Below are 17,676 nucleotides of genomic sequence, written 5' to 3' on the forward strand. Positions count from 1 at the left end.
GTTGTGATTAGAATGTCAGCTGATAAACATAGCTAGAAACTGTAGCAACAACTTATGGTGTCTGACCCACTTAAGCATGTGAGTCTTCAGCAGAATGAGGGAAAAGATACCCTAAAAGCAATGCAAATAATATGAATCAAAACCATCCTTTGAGAGGCTGGGCGAGGTGGCTCACACCTGTAATCCTAGCATTTTTCGAGGCCGAGATAGGAGGATCACTTGATGCCAGGAGTTCAAGACCAGCCTGGGCAATATAGTGGGACCCTGACTCCAAAAAATTTTAAAAATTAGTTGAGGTGGTGGCGCAAGCCTGTAGTTCCAACAACTCAGGAGGTGGGAGGATGGCTTGAAAGCAGGGAGTCGAGGCTGCAGTGAGCCGAGATCATGCCACTGCACTCCAGCCTGGTGGGTGACAGAATGAAATCCTGTCTCAAAAAACAAAACAAACCAAAAAGTATTTTGCTTTTGTAAGCATATAGTTGGTAGGATTATTCTTACCTCTCTAGACTTAATATTTTATCTGCTACAAAACAAGTATTCCTTTTTTTTTTTTTTTTTTTTTGAGACGGAGTTTTGCTTTGTTGCCCAGGCTGGAGTGCAGTGGTGAGATCTCGGCTCACTGCAACCTCCGCCTCCCGGGTTGAAGCGATTCTCCTGACTCAGCCTCCTGAGTAGCTGGGGTTACAGGCACCCACCACCACATCTGGCTAATTTTGTATTTTAGTAGATACAAGATTTCACCATGTTGGCAAGGCTGGTCTTGAACTCCTGACCTCAGGTGATCTGCCTGCCTCAGCCTCCCAAAGTGCTGGGATTACAGGCATGAGCCACGGTGCCTGGCAAAAAACAAGCATTCTAATGAATACCAGCCCTAACTAATGGAAGTGGTATTTCTTGTATTTTTATGCCCCTCACTTCTTCCAAGATTCTGATAAAAGAACTACAAATAATAGAGGGCTTTATTATGATATAAAAAAGTAATAATGCTTCCACATAAGGCACCATTTTAGAGAAAAGGTTTCCCATTTTGAATAGTGGAGGATGAAAACCAAGCATTCATTTCATTGGAATATATGATCTAAAATAATCGTAATAACCATATTATGTGGCTGGGTAGTTGGGGTTTTTTTGTTTGTTTTTTGAGACGGAATCTCACACTGTCGCCCGGGGCTGGAGTGCAATGGCGTGATCTCAGCTCACTGCTACCTCCACCTCCCAGGTTCAAGTGATTCTCCTGCCTCAGCCTCCCAAGTAGCTGGGATTACAGGTGCCCACCACCACGGCTGGCTAATTTTTTGTATTTTTAGTAGACACGGGGTTTCATTATGTTGGCCAGGCTGATCTCAAACTCCTGACCTCGTGATCCATCCGGCTTGACCTCCCAAAGTGCTGGGATTACAGGCGTGAGCCACCGCCAAAATTTCTAAAATCTGGCCATTTTAATACTATTACAAATAAAACATATATAATATTGGCATTTTAATATATGTTTTAGAGCTAATAATGATGAAGATAGCAGTCACTTGATATTATGTTCCAGGCATTCTACTAAATTCATTTGATCCTCATAGCAATTTCATGAGAATAGCACTATTATCTCCGTTTTACTGAAGAGGAAAAAGCACTATTATCCCCAGGTTACTGATGAAACCGGTGCTCAGAGAAGTGAAACAATTTGCCCAAAGTAGGAAGTGGCAAACCAGGAGTTAAACCTGGGTCTGTCCAATTCCAAAGCTTGTGTTCAAAATCTCTACACTATAGATAAAACAGATGAACAAAATATTTGCTCTATCTGAATGAACAGAATCATATTTTCAAAGAAAGTATTGGGACCCATAGTCTGATAAAAAGCTCTATTTTTAAAATTTATTTACATGAAATATTTCATAAAGGTATAAACATCAGCTAGACATTTAGCTGAACATTCAACAACTTTTTTTTTTACAGTCTAAACTTGGAAACATAACAGAAAATGGGGATATAACCTATATCTCTGTCAATAGGTGAACACGATTAATCAAAGTGATCAGCCTTAGCCAGGTGCGGTGGCTGAAGCCTGTAATCCCAGCACTTTGGGAGGCTGAAGCAGGTGGATCATTTGAGGTCAGGAGTTCAAGACCAGCCTGGCCAACATGGTGAAACCCTGTCTCTACTAAAAATACAAAAATTAGCCGGGCGTGGTGGCGCACACTTGTAATCCCAGCTACTGGGGAGGCTGAGGCAGGAGAATTGCTTGAGCCTGGGAGGCAGAGGTTGCGGTCAGCCGAGATCACGCCACTGCACTCCAGTCTGGGTGACAGAGTGAGACCCTGTCTCAAAAAAAAAAAAAAAAAACCAAAACAACAACAACAACAAAGTGATCAGCCTTAAAATTTGCCCTTAAAACCAATTTTAGACTGGGCGTGGTGGCTCACGCCTGTAATCCCAGCACTTTGGGAGGCCAAGGCGGGTGGCTCACCTGAGGTCAGGCGTTCAAGACCATCCTGGCCAACATGGCGAAAACCTGTCTCTACTAAAGATACAAAACATTAGCTGGGCGTGGTGGCAGGCACCTGTAATCACAGCTACTCGGGAGGCTGACGCAGGAGAATCGCTTGAAACCAGAAGTTGGAGGAGGTTGGAATGACCTGAGATCATGCCATTGCACTCCAGCCTGGGCAACAAAAGTGAGACTCCGTCTCAAAAAAAAAAAAAAAAACTAATTTAATTACAGTGAAAAAGTCCTTAGTAGTTTGTGAATATATTTACCTCCTCTAGCTTTTTGCAAAATCTAGCTATTAAATTGCAGCTCTCAGATTGTAAAGGCAAAATGCCTAACATGTTGTCTGTTGATCAGTTGAACCCAGCCTGGGCAACACAGTGAGACCATCTCGTCTCAAAAAAAAGAGAAAATACATAAAATGTTTGTGGGAGGTGATCTCCGTGTGTGTGTGTGTGTGTGTGTGTGTGTTCTTCACAATAGGACAAATTTATCTAGAAATGTAATGGTTCCCAGATGTTTATTTTTTAAAAAAGTCAAGATGTGGTGATAGCCAGGTATTTGTCTCTAAAGTGAGAATGATGTTATTCCACTTGGAGTTTATTGACACAGAACTTCCTTTTGTCTGAGAAATCTTCAGCACTGTGAATATGGCTTTAATTAAGAGATACACTCATCACTTGTTGATTTTGTTACAAGGGAAGAACTCCTCTAATGTATGTGGATTGCTTTGTGGACCACAGTAAAACATATAAAGGACCACCGGCAATGTATTGTTTTGTATCTACTGCATTTTATATTCATTTCTGAAAACTACTGTTTAGAAAGTTCTGTAGGATTACTGAAGTACAAAAAGTATTTGGATTCACAATCCACTTTTTAAAGAGAGGCCACATTGTGGTTATTGACATTAAAAATGAATGTCCTTACCCATACTTGTGGGGCTAAATCTTTGAATATCATTTTAAAACATGAGGAAATGTCTTCTGAATTTAGGGAAGTCACACATAGATCCCAGTTCCTCTAATAACCTTTGGCAGTTTATTTGTTCATAGATTTGTGGCAAATTCTCTGGAATCATATGATCTAAAGTACAAATCATTGTCTCAAAATCTAAGGCATGATATGCACATGGGAATCTTTAAGTAGTTGTCTGAGTCTATCTTCAAGTGATATCTGATAAGACCTAAATTACAGTAGTGTTGTGGGACGAAGAAAACAACCCACTCTACTTCAAAATCTTAACCACTTGACTCCACATCCATTGAACCATGTAATTCTTAGTTCTCCACTCAGCTTCTCTATCTGTTAAAAGAGATAAACAGATCTAAAACGCAGCTTCTGTAATTCAAGAATGAGTAATAAGGAGCTGTAAGGTGTGCACTCAGCTGACTTGGAGATTAATGGGAATAAAAAAAAGAGCCAGTAGATCTAAAAAGATGTGTGGAAAGGAAATTTCTCTGCACACAGGATCTGCCAATTTGTGAAAGTTCTCGACTGTTTATAAACACAAGGGCCGTAACTCTGCTAATGACAAAAGTGGAAAACTGTCCAAATAAAGCTAAATGAATCACAGTTGTTCTCAATTATTTGGATATTTAATTCACTCCTCTGAGTTTCCAGTTTACACCAAGCCAACCCCCCCAACACCCCGGGCCCACCCGGGGGGTCCTGATCCCTGCACACACCAGGTCATCTCTGTTGGGCCCCGGCGCTCTGGCCCGCGCGGGTCTTGGGCCCCAGGGTAGCGGCCACTGCGGGCGGAGCAGAGGGAAACACCAGAGTCTGTGACTCCAGACAGGACCCACTGTGTCCTCTTGAACTTTGCACAGCGCGTGACGGGGGCAGACGGCGTACCGCGGCCCGGCCTTTCGCGGGGGTCCTCGGGGAAGAGAGAGGAGCGCGGGTTTCCTCGGAGGCCTGAGCGGGACGCAGCCTGCAGCCCCTCCCCGCACGGGCTGCCCTCTGCTGGGATCCGGCGCCTTCCCCGGCTGTCTTCGGCCTCCCGCGCGCTCCGCGGGAGGAGCCGCCAGCGGCCGTGACGCGTCAAGGAGGAAACGCCGGCGCCCGGCGGCCCTGCCGGGAAGGAGGAAGCGCAGTGCGTTCGGCTCCGCGCCCGCCGCGCCGGGAGCAGCACCGCGGGGCCAGGTAGGTGCGGGGCCGGCGGGAGGGTCCGCGCGCCCGGGACTCCGACGGCGGCCCGGGACGGGAGGAGACGGGGCGGGGCGAGGGCTGCCCGGGCCTCGGCCGCTGCCTGTCCTCGGAAAAAGCCGTACCTCCGCCCAGCCCCCGGCTCCCGGAGAGTTTGTGGTCTTTGTTTCCACGAGGTGAATTCAGATCCTGCCTCGAGATTCCTAAACGCCCAAGGGGCGTCGGTGGCTGGACATTGTTAACCCCCACGCAGCCGCCGAGCCTGGAGGAACTGGGAACGCCGAGCAGGGAGACCCTATCTGAGGTCGAAAGTGGGTGCAGGTCACCTGCGAGGGTCGGGGAGGGGGCAGCCGCCAGAGTGGGGTGGATGGAATCGTTTAACCTGTTGTCAGCGGATCTGTAGTAAGAGACCTTAATACGTTGCGTCTTTTAAGTTCTCTGTAATTTGAACCCTTACGTCTCTTCAAGTGAATCTGGCCCTGTTAATTCTCACAGTTTTAGCTTTGGAATGTACCCACTAGAAGTGCTTTGAGATTTTTAGATTCTGTCATTTTTAGTCATCGTTACTTGGAAAGAGAAAAGAGAAAGGAATCATCTCTTGAAACTTAAAACGCTTTCATTGAGTTGTGCACAGTGACTTCTGAACCATGAGTAGAATTTCAGTCCTGCACCAGAGACTACTTAGGGTGCACTTGGGTGCAAAATAAATACAGAGCACTGTAATTTCTAAATCTTTGTCAAAGTGAAAAATAGACTGTTGTGTATTTTGATTCTCTCCCTTCTCACCAGATTGAGACTTCACCCAGCCAATCTGGGAGGTGCCTTTTTTATTTACCAAACACTTACATAGCCGTTACTATGCGCTGGGCTCTTTCTAAGTTCTTTATAAATATTAAATCAAATTCTTAACTCATCATATTATAGCGGTTCTAGCAATGAAGAGGCTATCCATACTTTAGTTCCCCAAATGTCATTGGAAGAGCTGTAAACATTAGAGGAAGTTTTAGGCATGTTTTAGCACCGGGTGTGCCTTCTGGTCCCCTTGGCTACCACTTCTGTAAGACAAGCCACCACCCCTGCATTTCCCTGGGGTAAGGGAGCCTGGAGCTCCCGGGAATGCGACCTGTTCAAAGCAGATGTTGGCCAGAACCTGAATGACTTGTGTAACATGGTCTCTTCCAACTGCCGTTGTGCCCATCGGCTAACTCTGGAGACACCAGAACTTCCCCTTCTTTAACTGCCACTGCATGGAGCCTACTTTTGTTTTTGAAAAGAGCTTTGTTCCTGATCTGTTCGACACTGTTTATATGACATTATTTATATGACATAGTTTAGATATGAGGGTCAGATTGAACTTGAAATGTACTATAAAATAGAACATTTTTTTTGCACACATCAACATAACAAATAACGTTTTGTAATTTTACTGCTATTTGCTCTTGGAAACATTGAATTGGTAGGTCAGCCTCATAGGTGTACCTTTTGTGATTTGCAGATATGCAGAGAATATTTTTTCAGAATAACATGCCCTCTTCAAATGTGCACCATTAGAGACCCAATGTGGTGACTAAGATAGACATGATTCTTGTTATTATGGTGACTATGAATGCAATGTCAAAATCTGCATTCTGACTCCCTCTCTCCCTTTCTGTGCCCCCCTCCCTTATCTCTCTCTCATATATTTCTTTTCAGAGAGATGATTAAGTGAGCCGATAAGCCTTATTTAATAGGATTATGAAGTGTCTCTTGAAGCAAGAAGGCTCATGTTCCTCTGATATATTAATAATTTATGACACAACAGGCATTAGTGTCATTTGTGAATTCAGTTTAGTCGGATGACCCCTAGCATTTTCATGGCTTACAAAGTGCTTCCAGACATACTCCTTTACCCTTCAGAGAGATCTTGTATGGTTGATCTCTTAACTACTTTTTATTACCTGTTTTTACGGATGAAGAAACTGAGGCATGGAAATGTTAAAGTGCTTTAGCCTGGATTGTACAGCAGATGAGAGGCAGAGCTTGAATGGAGGGCAGGTGTGTGGACAGTGCCTGGCACGTGCAGGCCTGTAATAAACATCTGTGGAATGAATGACTCCAAATGGCTTCTTGCTCTTTCAAAACATGTCTCTCAAAATACCGTAGTAATTGATTTATGCCTGAGAGATTTCCAGGCCTAATCCAATGCCTCTCTTATTTCAGACAGTATCTAATACAGCACATTTTCTACAAAAAGGATGGGAATCCCTTTGGACTTATTTCTTAAGATTTGCCACCTCTGGTTTTTGAAAAAGAAAATAGGTTGGGTATTTTTTTCATCCTACCTTTTTTCTCTGGTTTTGAGAGTTTATAACGGACACATGGTATTTATGTTTATGTTGACAGCTTTCCTTCTTTTTTTTTTTTTTTTTTTTTTTTTTTGAGACAGAGTCTTGCTCTGTTGCCCAGGCTGGAGTGCAATGGCGTAGCCTAGGCTCACTGCAACCTCCGCCTCCCGGGTTCAAGCGATTCTCCTGCCTCAGCCTCCCGAGTAGCTGGGGCTACAGGTGCATGCCCCCATACCCGGCTAATTTTTGTGTTTTTAGTAGAGACAGGGTTTCACCATGTTGGCCAGGCTGTTATCAAACCCCTGACATGATCAGCCTGCCTTGGCCTCCCAAAGTGTTGGGATTACAGGCGTGAGCCACCGTGCCTGGCCACAGCTTTCTTATCTTTCTAAACTACTTAGATTTATGATCAAGTTCAAACTCAATGATCATAGGTATTGTAAATATTTTTGAAATAAAACTATGTGTTTTATTGAAATGTTGCAATGACTTTAGCATAAAGGGTCTTTAAAAACACACACAAAATTCCTCAACTATTTATATGCTTTAAGTATAGCCCTTGGTACCTAAAGTATGTGATTTCCAGGTGGATAACCTTCAATTAGAGGGGATAATATGGCCATTACCTGGCAGGAGGAATTGAGAAGAGTTATCAGGGAGAGATGAGAGATGGGATGGCCTTTCCCATGAGGTGTATTAGGCAGTAAGAAACCCTTAATGAAGCCAGACTGAGTCATCTGCCTGTCAACGTTCTTCTGTGTGGGAGTGGAATAAAATACCTTTGAAACCTGCCTTGTTTCAGAAACCACTTTACCTTTTCCAGTTCTCATGTTTTCTCTTTTTGAAAAAAATTAATGTAAATTACTGACTAAACTGCTGATTCATGAAACTCAAATTATGTAACGTGTTATTCCTGACAGATGTAACAGCTCCCATATTATTTTAAGCGACTCAGTGTCTCTGTTTTCCTTTACCTTTTCCATTTCTCATGGTGGAGACTTTGCTCTCATTTCACTCTCCCCTGCCCAGTATCATGGAGAAAAGTGGTAAATCTAAGAGGTGCTACTTCCACATCTTGTAGTTCACGTCAAAGTAGTTTTAACTCAATGCTAACTTTCAGTTGTCATTGCCGAGGAAGACAATGTGGAAATCAGATGTTGAAGGCCAATTCAAAGCGTCACCCAGTAAAATTGTATTGGCTGTCTGAAGCTGAGCCAGAGGGTTTTCAAAGGGAATTAGGGCAGTGTGCAGTATCCTTGCCTTTGGAGAAATAGTAAAGGTCTTGAGAAATTGGAGAAAGTCCTGAAAACCTGCCTAAGTTCACCTCCTTGTGGCCACTGTTCTTCTATTACGCTAAACCAAAATCTCCTTTCTTTGGGCGGGGGGGTTGGGGGTGACTGAAAGAAACATGAAGATACAAGGGGAATTGTTAGAGGATGAGGGACTGATAATATGTAAGATGGAAAATGGAGATGTGTGTGAAGTAAGTGATGTTAGTGAGGTCTTGTGGCAGAGGATTCCAGTGCAGTGCAGCTGTGCTTCTCCTAACAGGGCCATACATATAGGAAAGACCTATATGAAATGAAAGTTTGAGAAGAACTAGAAACATGTCTTGGCATGATGTGATATTGGTGGGCAGAGTTACTTCGTACCATCAAGTGCAGAAGTGTTCTTGTAGGTAGCTTTCTTCAAGCCACTAAGTGAGCTTGTTGGCAGATAATTAAAATGTAGAGGCCAGGCACGGTGGCTCACACCAGTAATCCCAGCACTTTGGGAGGCCAAGGTGGGCGGATCACCTGAGTTCAGGAGTTCGAGACCAGCCTGGCCAACACGGCGAAACCCTGTCTCTACTAAAAAAAAAAAATACGTAAATTAGCTGGGCATGGTGGCGCATGCCTGTAAGCCCAGCTACTTGGGAGGCTGAGGCAGGAGAACCTCTTGAACTCAGGAGGTAGAGGTTTCAGTGAGCCAAGATCGTGCCATTGCACTCTAGCCTGGGCAACAAAAGTGAAACTCTTTATCTAAAAAAAAAAAAAAAAGGCTGGGCGTGGTGGCTCACGCCTGTAATCCCAGCACTTTGGGAGGCTGAGGCTGGTGGATCACCTGAGGTCAGGAGTTTGAGACCAGCCTAGGCAACATGGAGAAACCCCGTCTCTACTAAAAATACAAAATTAGCTGGGGATGGTGGCGCATGCCTGTAATCCCAGCTACTGGGGAGGCTGAGGCAGGAGAATGGCTTGAACCCGGGAGGCAGAGGTTGCAGTGAGCGAGATCGCACCACTGCACTCCAGACTGGGCAACAGAGTGAGACTCCTTCCCAAAAAAAAAAGAAAAGAAAAGAAAACTGGATTTCATATGTAATATATTCATATACAAAAGTAGGACTCACTGATTAGCCAGTCTACAGACTGCTGAATGAAACATATTCAAGTACAGTGGTGCTTCATAAGTTTGAAAATGAGAAGGAACTTTACTATTCTAGTTCTGTTTTTAATTTATTATTACTATTATTATTATTATTATTTGAGACAGAATCTCGCTGTCTTGCCCGGGCTGGAGTACAGTGGCATGATCTCAGCTCACTGCAACTTCCACCTCCCAGGTTCAAGCGATTCTCGTGCTTCAGCCTTCTGAGAAGCTGGGTCTACAGTTGTGCGCCACCATGCCCAGCTGATTGTTTTTGTATTTTTGGTAGAGGTGGGTTTCACTGTGTTGGCCAGGCTGGTCTCGAACTCCTGGCCTCAGTTATCCACCCGCCTTGGCCTCCCAAAGTGCTGGGATTACAGGCGTGAGCCACTGCGCCCGGCCTACTCTAGTTATTGACCTCCCTATTTTTTTTTCTTTTTTTTTGACATGGAGTCTCACTCTGTCACCCAGGCTGGAGTGCAATGGCATGATCTCGGCTCACTACAACCTCCGCCTTTGGGGTTCAAGCGATTCTCCTGCCTCAACCTCCGAAGTAGCTGGGACTACAGGCGCCTACCACCACACCTGGCTAATTTTGTATTTTTAGTAGAAACAGGGTTTCACCATGTTGGCCAGGCTGGTCTCAAACTCCTGACCTCAAGTGATCTGCCCACATCGGCCTCCCAAAGTGCTGGGATTACAGGCATGACCCACCGCTCCCAGGCTACCTCCCTATTTTCTAACCAAAAATAGATAGAGGTTAACTTAAAAAGATTCGATTTCCAACTCAGCATCTATACATGCAGATAAATATATATATGTGTGTATATATACACACACATATATATTACGTGTGTGTGTGTGTGTGTGTGTATGACCAGTATATAGTCTATAGAATCTAATGCACACGTATGTAGTTTTTGTTTTGTTTCGTTTGTTTTTTTTGAGACAAACTCTCACTGTGTTGTTCCCACTGGAGTGCAGTGGCACGATTTTGGCTCACTGCAACCTCTGCCTCCCAGGTTCAAGTGATTCTCCTCCCTCAGCCTCCTGAGTAGCTGGGATTACAGATGTGTGCCACCACGCCCAGCTAATTTTGTATTTTTAGTTGAGACAAGATTTCTCCATGTTGGTCAGGATGGTCTCAAACTCCCAACCTCAGATAATCCGCCCACCTCAGCTTCCCAAAATGCTGGAATTACAGGTGTGTGCCACCGTGCCTGGCCACATGTATGTTTTATATATGACCAGCTCAAAGAGAATTTTGGAATCACATTCTTAGTTTCCTGAGAAAACACATGCATCTTCCCCCCCCCATTTTAATTTTAGTTTTGTCTTCCATTTTCTAAATTTTAAATTGTAAAGGTATACAAGGCTGAGGTGGGAGGATTGCTTGAGCGCAGGAATTCAGTGTTACAGTGAGCTATGGTTGTGCCACTGCACTCCAGCCTAGGTGACAGATTGAGACCCTATCCCCCCCCCCAATAAAAAAGTATGTATGCTCTTAAATTCAAGCAATTGAGAAGCATATGTAATAAAAAAATACCTCCTCTCCACTCTAATTTTATCTACAGAGATAACTACTGCTGCTGCTGTTTTTATACCCTTCTAAACTTTTTTCATGCTTACATAAATTTGTGTACCTATATACGTACACAAGAGTTTTTTTTTTTAAATGGGGATTGTTTTACACAATTTGTTGTTTTGTTTTTTTCTTTTATTTATTTGTTTGTTTGTTTCTTTTGTGACAGGGTTTTAGTCTATCTCCCAGGCTGGAATGCAGTGGCACGATTGTGACCCACTGCAGTTTCGACCTCTAAGGTTCAAGCAATCCTCCTGCCTTGGCCTCCTGAGTACTGGTGTGTGCCATCATACCCAGCTAATTCTTTTTAATTTTTAATAGAGACAAGGTCTTACTATATTGCCCAGACTGGTCTCTCACCCCTGGACTCAAGTAATCCTCCTGCCTCTGCCTCCCAAAGTGCTGGAATTGCAGATGTCAGCCACTGTGCTGTGCCCATCCTGTTTCTTATTTAACACTATATATAGACATCTATAGATCTATAGCGTTAGTTTTGATAGCTGCATAGTATTCCGCTTTATAATTGATTATCAATTTTCTGTTATTTCTATTGCTGACATATTTACCATTTTGAGTCTTTTAAAATATATTTAAATCACCAAAGTAATACTTTTTTGGACAAATAAAAGAAGAAATAGAGAAAATAAGAATTACCAGTAAATCTATCGCTCATTGGCAAGCCACTATTAGCATTTTAGAGTATATCCTTCTAGGCTTTTATTTGTGTGTGCATGTGCATATCTTCAATGCCATTTTTAAAAGTTTCTCTTATACAGGCTTGCTTTGTTGGTTAGAGAATCACACTTACGTAGCCAGCCAATGTCACAGATTCCATGCACCTTTGAACCAGTTATTTTACTGTTTCCTGGCCACCTGCCATGCCCCAGCCCTGGCTAACACTCTTGGAAATTTATACTACCGCTCATAAAGGGAATGAGGGTGTGTGGATAGACTGACAAATCCATCCAAATTAACATAAAGCGCATGTTCTTCTAATGAGAGTCCATCAATATTCGTATTATAAGTTCATCTAAGATACAAGATATTTAAGAAGAGAAATGATAGGATGTTCACATGTAATTGATTGTAATCACTAAAGGAGAAGCAGAAATAATTGACTTGAACCAAGGAAAAAGTGGCTGTTCTAAATTTCAGTTAGGAATTAGAACAACTGGCATGGTAGCTCATGCCCGTAACCCCAGCACTTTTAGAGGTTGAGGTGGGCAGATCGCTTGAGCTCAGGAGTTTGAGACTGACCTGGGCAACATGGTGAAACCTAGTCTCTACAAAAAATATAAAAAATTGGGCCAGGCACAGTGGCTCACGCCTGTAATCCCAGCACTTTGGGAGGCCAAGGCGGGTGGATCACCTGAGGTTAGGAGTTTGAGACCAGCCTGGCCAACATGGTGAAACCCTTTCTCTACTAAAAATACAAAAATTAGCTGGACATGGTGGTGGGTGCCTGTAATCCCAGCTTCTTGGGAGGCTGAGGCAAGAGAATCACTTGAACCCGGGAGGTGGAGGTTGCAGTGAGCCAAGATCGCACCACTGCACTCCAGCCTGGGTGACAAGAGCAAAACTCTGTCTCAAAAAAAAAAATTATATATATATATATAGATATAAAATTAGCCAGGTGTGGTGGCACACACCTGTGGCCCCAGCTACTGGGAAGGCTAAGGTGGGAGGATTGCTTGAGCTGCAGAGGCGGAGGTTTCAGTGAGCTGGGATCATGTCACTGTACTCCAGCTTGGGTGACAGAGTGAGACCCTGTCTCACAAACAAAACAAACAAAAAAGAAATTAGAACAGTTGAACTTGAGATGTTTTGAAATACTCGTCTAATAATGAGTACATTGTTTATAGTATAATTGGTTTAAACAGCACCACCACCAATAGTGGGAATAGGTGACCTTGAAGTTTCTTGTGATCCTATCATAGGCTGTCTCAGAGTCAGTAACACTTGACTTAGTATAATTTCATGCACACAGCTCCCTCTTCACATACTAAAGCCACCAGTCTTTCCAGATAGCATCGGTCTGTGCTGACATCTCTCCATCCATCCCCTTTTCTTCCCCCAAGGTGTGAGTACACAATCTACAACACACAGTCTACAGCAGCTGTGGGCTCCTGCACCCTTTGTGGCCTCCCCTGCTCTCTGAGAGTTTGCTCTCCTTTATAAACCTTGTTCTTTTCTTCTCTTCTTCCACCTCTTGCATTAAGAAAAGTTCTGTCTTTTCTCTATCCCACTCTCTTCATGTTGGTCTTAAGCAAAATGGATACTAATCACGGTAATACATTTAAGAGCAGGCCTTTAATAAGGAAAAGGAAAGCTTTTAGTTTGGGAAGAAACATAGACATTATAAAGAACTAGTGGTTTCAACCTTTGAAGCCCTTGAGAATACCTAGTAATTCCTTTCAAAATATCCACAGAAGTCCACACCCACCTCCTCTTCTCTAAATAAGCTCTTTTTCCTTAAGCATTGGCATGAACTATAAAATTTAAAGCTATTTATAATTTTTTTTTTTGCTCCTATCATTGCAACAGCATTGTTTTGTGCTATTTTTTTCCCCCCAGTTAAAGATGACAGTCATGTTATGGGTTGAATAGAACGTTTTGGTCTTGAAAGCTAACTCTCAGATATGACCACTGTTCCTTTTAGAAAATATATGCAAAGTTCTATCAGGCTTTAAAATAACCTTTTTGTTTTCAAGTAAGTTAAAGACTAAGAAGGGTATCTTGGGCCAAAGGTTAGCAATCTTTGAGAAGTGGTATGTCAGGATTCCCAACCACTTCCTTCCAGATTTTTATCAGTAGAGATATACACTGGTGAGAGCTTGGATCAGATCCTTGGGACTTACAGAAGAAGCAATACTGGTTCAGGAATGCTAGGTCCCTGCTGGAGACTCTTACAAGAGTTAGGGATAGAGGATCAGGCCCTGGAAACTGACTGCATACCAACTTCAGCTCGCCTGTAAAGGTGCGTGGGCCAGATGGTATAGGAAGCTCCGCACCGAGACAATAGCTACTTAAGCTGCACTGAGAGTAAAGGCTTATTTTCTCATAAACATTATTGGAAAAGCTTTTGTAAGGATGTTTTTGTTTTTGTTTTTCTTGTTTTTTGTTTTCTTGAGATGAAGTCTCACTCTGTCACCGAGGCTGGAGTGCAGTGGCACGACCTTGGCTCACTGCAACCTCTACCTCCCGAGTTCAAGCGGTTCTCCTGCCTTAGCCTCCCAGGTAGCTGGGACTACAGGCATTTGCCACCACGCCTGGCTAATTTTTGTATTTTTAGTAGAGATGGGGTTTCACCATGTTAGCCAGGATGGTCTCGATCTGCTGACCTCGTGATATGCCCACCTTGGCCTCCCAAATTGCTGGGATTACAGGTGTGAGCCACCATGCCCAGCCTCTGAAAAGATGTTTTTATTCAGCCTCCCAACAACATGGTGCTAAAATTGATGATGGCTTAGACATGAAAGTGCTATATCATTTACTTATTTAAACTGGTACTGTATTAGGTCGTTCTTGCATTGCTATAAAAAAATACCTGAGACTGAGTAATTTATAAGAAAAGAGGTTTAATTGGCCCATGGTTCTGCAGGCTGTACAGGAAGCATCTGCTTCTGGGGAGGCCCCAGGAAGCTTGCAATCATTGCAGAACACGAAGGGGGAATAGGGACATCACGTGGCGAGAACAGGAGCAAGAGCAAGAGTGGTGAGGTGAAGGTGCCACACACTTTTAAATAATTCACTGTGGTGAAGACAGCACCAAGCCATGAGGGATCTGCCCCATGATCCAAACACCTTTCACCAGACTCCATCTCCACCATTGGAGATTACAGTTCAACATGAGATTTGGGCAGAAACAAATATCCAAACTATATCAGGTACCATTGTTAATAAACATTCAGAAGTAAGATTTTGTGTGTGTGTATATATATATATATATACATATATATATTTTTTTTTTTTGTAAAAGAGTCGGCTGGGCACAGCGACTTACGCCTGTAATCCCAGCACTTTGGGAGGCTGAGGCAGGTGGATCACCTGAGGTTGGGAGTTCGAGACCAGCCTGACAGGTGAAATGCTGTCTCTACTAAAAATACAAAAAAATTTAGCCAGGCATGGTGGCTCATGCCTGTAATCCCAGCTACTCGGGAGGTTGAGGCAGGAGAATCGCTTGAACCCGGGAGGCAGAGGTTGTGGTGAGCCAAGATCACGCCATTGCACTCCAGCCTGGGCAACAAGAGCGAAACTCCGTCTCAGAAAGAAAAGAAAAAAGAAAAAAGTCTTCCTCTGTCACGTAAGCTGGAGTGCAGTGGTGCAATCTTAACACACTGCAGCCTCAACCTCCCAGGCTCAAGCAATCCTCCCACCCCAGCCTCCCAAGTAGCTGGGAATACAGGCATGTACCACCACACCCAGCTAATTTTGTTTATTTTTTGTAGAGATGGGATCTCACCATGTTGCCCAGGCTGCTCTCAAACTCCTGGGCTCAAGTGTACCCACATCCTTAGCCACCCAATGTGCTGGGATTATAGGCATGAACCACTTTGCCCAACTGTTATAATTTGTTAAAAATAGCTCTCATGTTTTGTAATTCTACATGTCTGTAGTTGTACACAGTTGACAATTTAGTCCATTCTGACACAAGTACCTTTCTCTCATTTCTAATTGATCTTTTTTTATCCCCCTCTCTCTTCTCACCAATATTTGGTTTAATTTTTTGTGTATCTGTAAGGAGATTTTTTTACTGATGAAAGACAAGATAGTCCAATGTTTTAGCAGAGAAAAGTTTTTAAGATTTATTAGACTGCACCCCCTTTTCTCTTTGAACTTTGTCTTCCCTTTATATTTCTATTATTTCTGACTTTTGCTAACATTAACATCATTTATTTCTAGTCTTCCTTTTAATTTTTTTATTAGGACTACAGGCTCATGCCACCATGCCCAGCTATTTTTAAATATTTTTTCTAGAGACAGGGTCTAGTGAGGATCCTGTTGCCCAGGCTAGTCTCAAACTCCTGGCCTCAAGCTATCCTCCTGCCTCAGCTTCCCAAAACACTGGGATTACAGGCGTGAGCCGCCATACCCAGCCTATTTCTCCTTTTAAAAGTCCACTAAGGCTGGGCGCGGCAGCTCACGCCTGTAATCCCAGCACTTTGGGAGGCTGATCATAAGGTCAGGAGTTTGAGACCAGCCTGGCCAATATGGTAAAACCTCGTCTCTACTAAAAATACAAAAATTAGCCGGGTGTGGTGGCGGACACCTGTAGTCCCAGCTACTTGGGAGGCTGAGGCAGGAAAATTGCTTGAACCTGGAAGGTGGAGGTTGCAGTGAGCTGAGATCGTGCCACTGCATTCCAGCCTGGGTGACAGAGCAATACTCTGTCTCAAGAAAATAAATAAAAACTAATAAAAAATAAAAATACAGTCCACTGAAGTGTAAACTAAAGTCTTTCTCCCACTGAAATTATTTATTGCTTTCACTGGACATGTTAGGATTAAAAAATTGCCTGTGAGATGCAGAACATTGTGTATGAAATGCTACCTTTTGTGTAGAAAGACAAGGAAAAAATAAGATTATGTTTTGCTTGACTACATGTAAAGGGACTCTGGAAGGACACATAAGAAATTGGCATTTTGGTTTGGCATGGTGGCTCATGCCTGGGAGGCCAAGGCAGGTGGATCACCTGAAGTCAGAAGTTCGAGTCCAGCCTGGCCAATATGACGAAACCCCGTCTCTACTAAAAATACAAAAATTGGCCGGGCACGGTGGCTCACACCTGTAATCCTAGCACTTTGGGAGGCCGAGGCGGGCGGATCACAAGGTCAGGAGATCGAGACCATCCTGGCTAACATGGTGAAACCCCATCTCTACTAAAAATACAAAAATTAGCCGGGTGTGGTGGCGGGCATCTGTAGTCCCAGCTACTCAGGAGGCTGAGGTAGGAGAATGGCGTGAACCCAGGAGGCGGAGCTTGCAGTGAGCCGAGATCGTGACACTGCACTCCAGCCTGGGCGACAGAGTGAGACTCCGTCTCAAAAACAAAACAAAACAAAAAAATTAACTGGGCACAGTGGTGGGCGCCTGTAATCCCAGCTACTTGGGAGGCTGAGGCAGGGAGAATTGCTTGATCCCAGGAGATGGAGGTTGCAGTGAGCCGAGATGGTGCCACTGCACCCTAGCCTTGGATGACAGAGTAAGACTGTCTCAGAAAAAAAAAAAAAAAGACAGTGTTTATCTCTTTGGGGTGGGGGATGAGAACTGGGTGGATAGGGGTGGGTGGGAAGCCGACTTCTCACTATGTTTTTTTTTTTTAACCCTGTGAATATGTAACCCATTGTTAAAATAATGTTTAAAATCATGTCCCGGAGTTTCCTGACTTAAAAAATAGATCTATATATATCTAGCGTTCTTTTTCCATATAAAGTCATTAGTAAAGTTGTGTTTTAAATTTTTTTTTAAGAATGCATGTATAGTCTAGTCTCAAAGGACCAGTAGTAATTTGCAGGCGCCTTGCCATGGCTTTGTTCTCCTTCAGCACTCTCAAATGCTGTGACTAAGATTCATTATGAAGCCTTCCATTAGGAAATTCTCATACTGCAAATACAGCCAAACCTTAAATTATTGCTGGCTTATTGGAAGAACCATTTAATTGAAATTATCTGCGGTATTTTGCCAACTGGATACTCAGTTGTTTCCTAATAAAAACTCTTAGATAATACCATTGC

General features: G+C 43.4%; 1 protein-coding gene across 5 annotated transcripts in view; it reads left to right on the plus strand.

Annotated features, from left to right (window-relative positions):
- The first annotated feature begins 4,488 nt into the window (after positions 1-4,488).
- Positions 4,489-17,676, plus strand: part of SGK3 (serum/glucocorticoid regulated kinase family member 3) — a 150,741-nt gene continuing 137,553 nt past the window's right edge. For 3 of the 5 annotated variants that reach the window (XM_001161550.7, XM_063816351.1, XM_063816352.1), the window contains exon 1: positions 4,496-4,627. The gene's annotated coding sequence lies outside the window, so the exon portion shown is untranslated. Of the gene's footprint in view, positions 4,628-17,676 lie in introns of all 5 variants that reach the window. The other 2 variants (XM_063816348.1, XM_063816355.1) reach the window with 2 other exon arrangements.

This window comes from Pan troglodytes, chromosome 7 (genome assembly GCF_028858775.2).
Source record: "Pan troglodytes isolate AG18354 chromosome 7, NHGRI_mPanTro3-v2.0_pri, whole genome shotgun sequence".
Taxonomy (NCBI): domain Eukaryota; kingdom Metazoa; phylum Chordata; class Mammalia; order Primates; family Hominidae; genus Pan; species Pan troglodytes.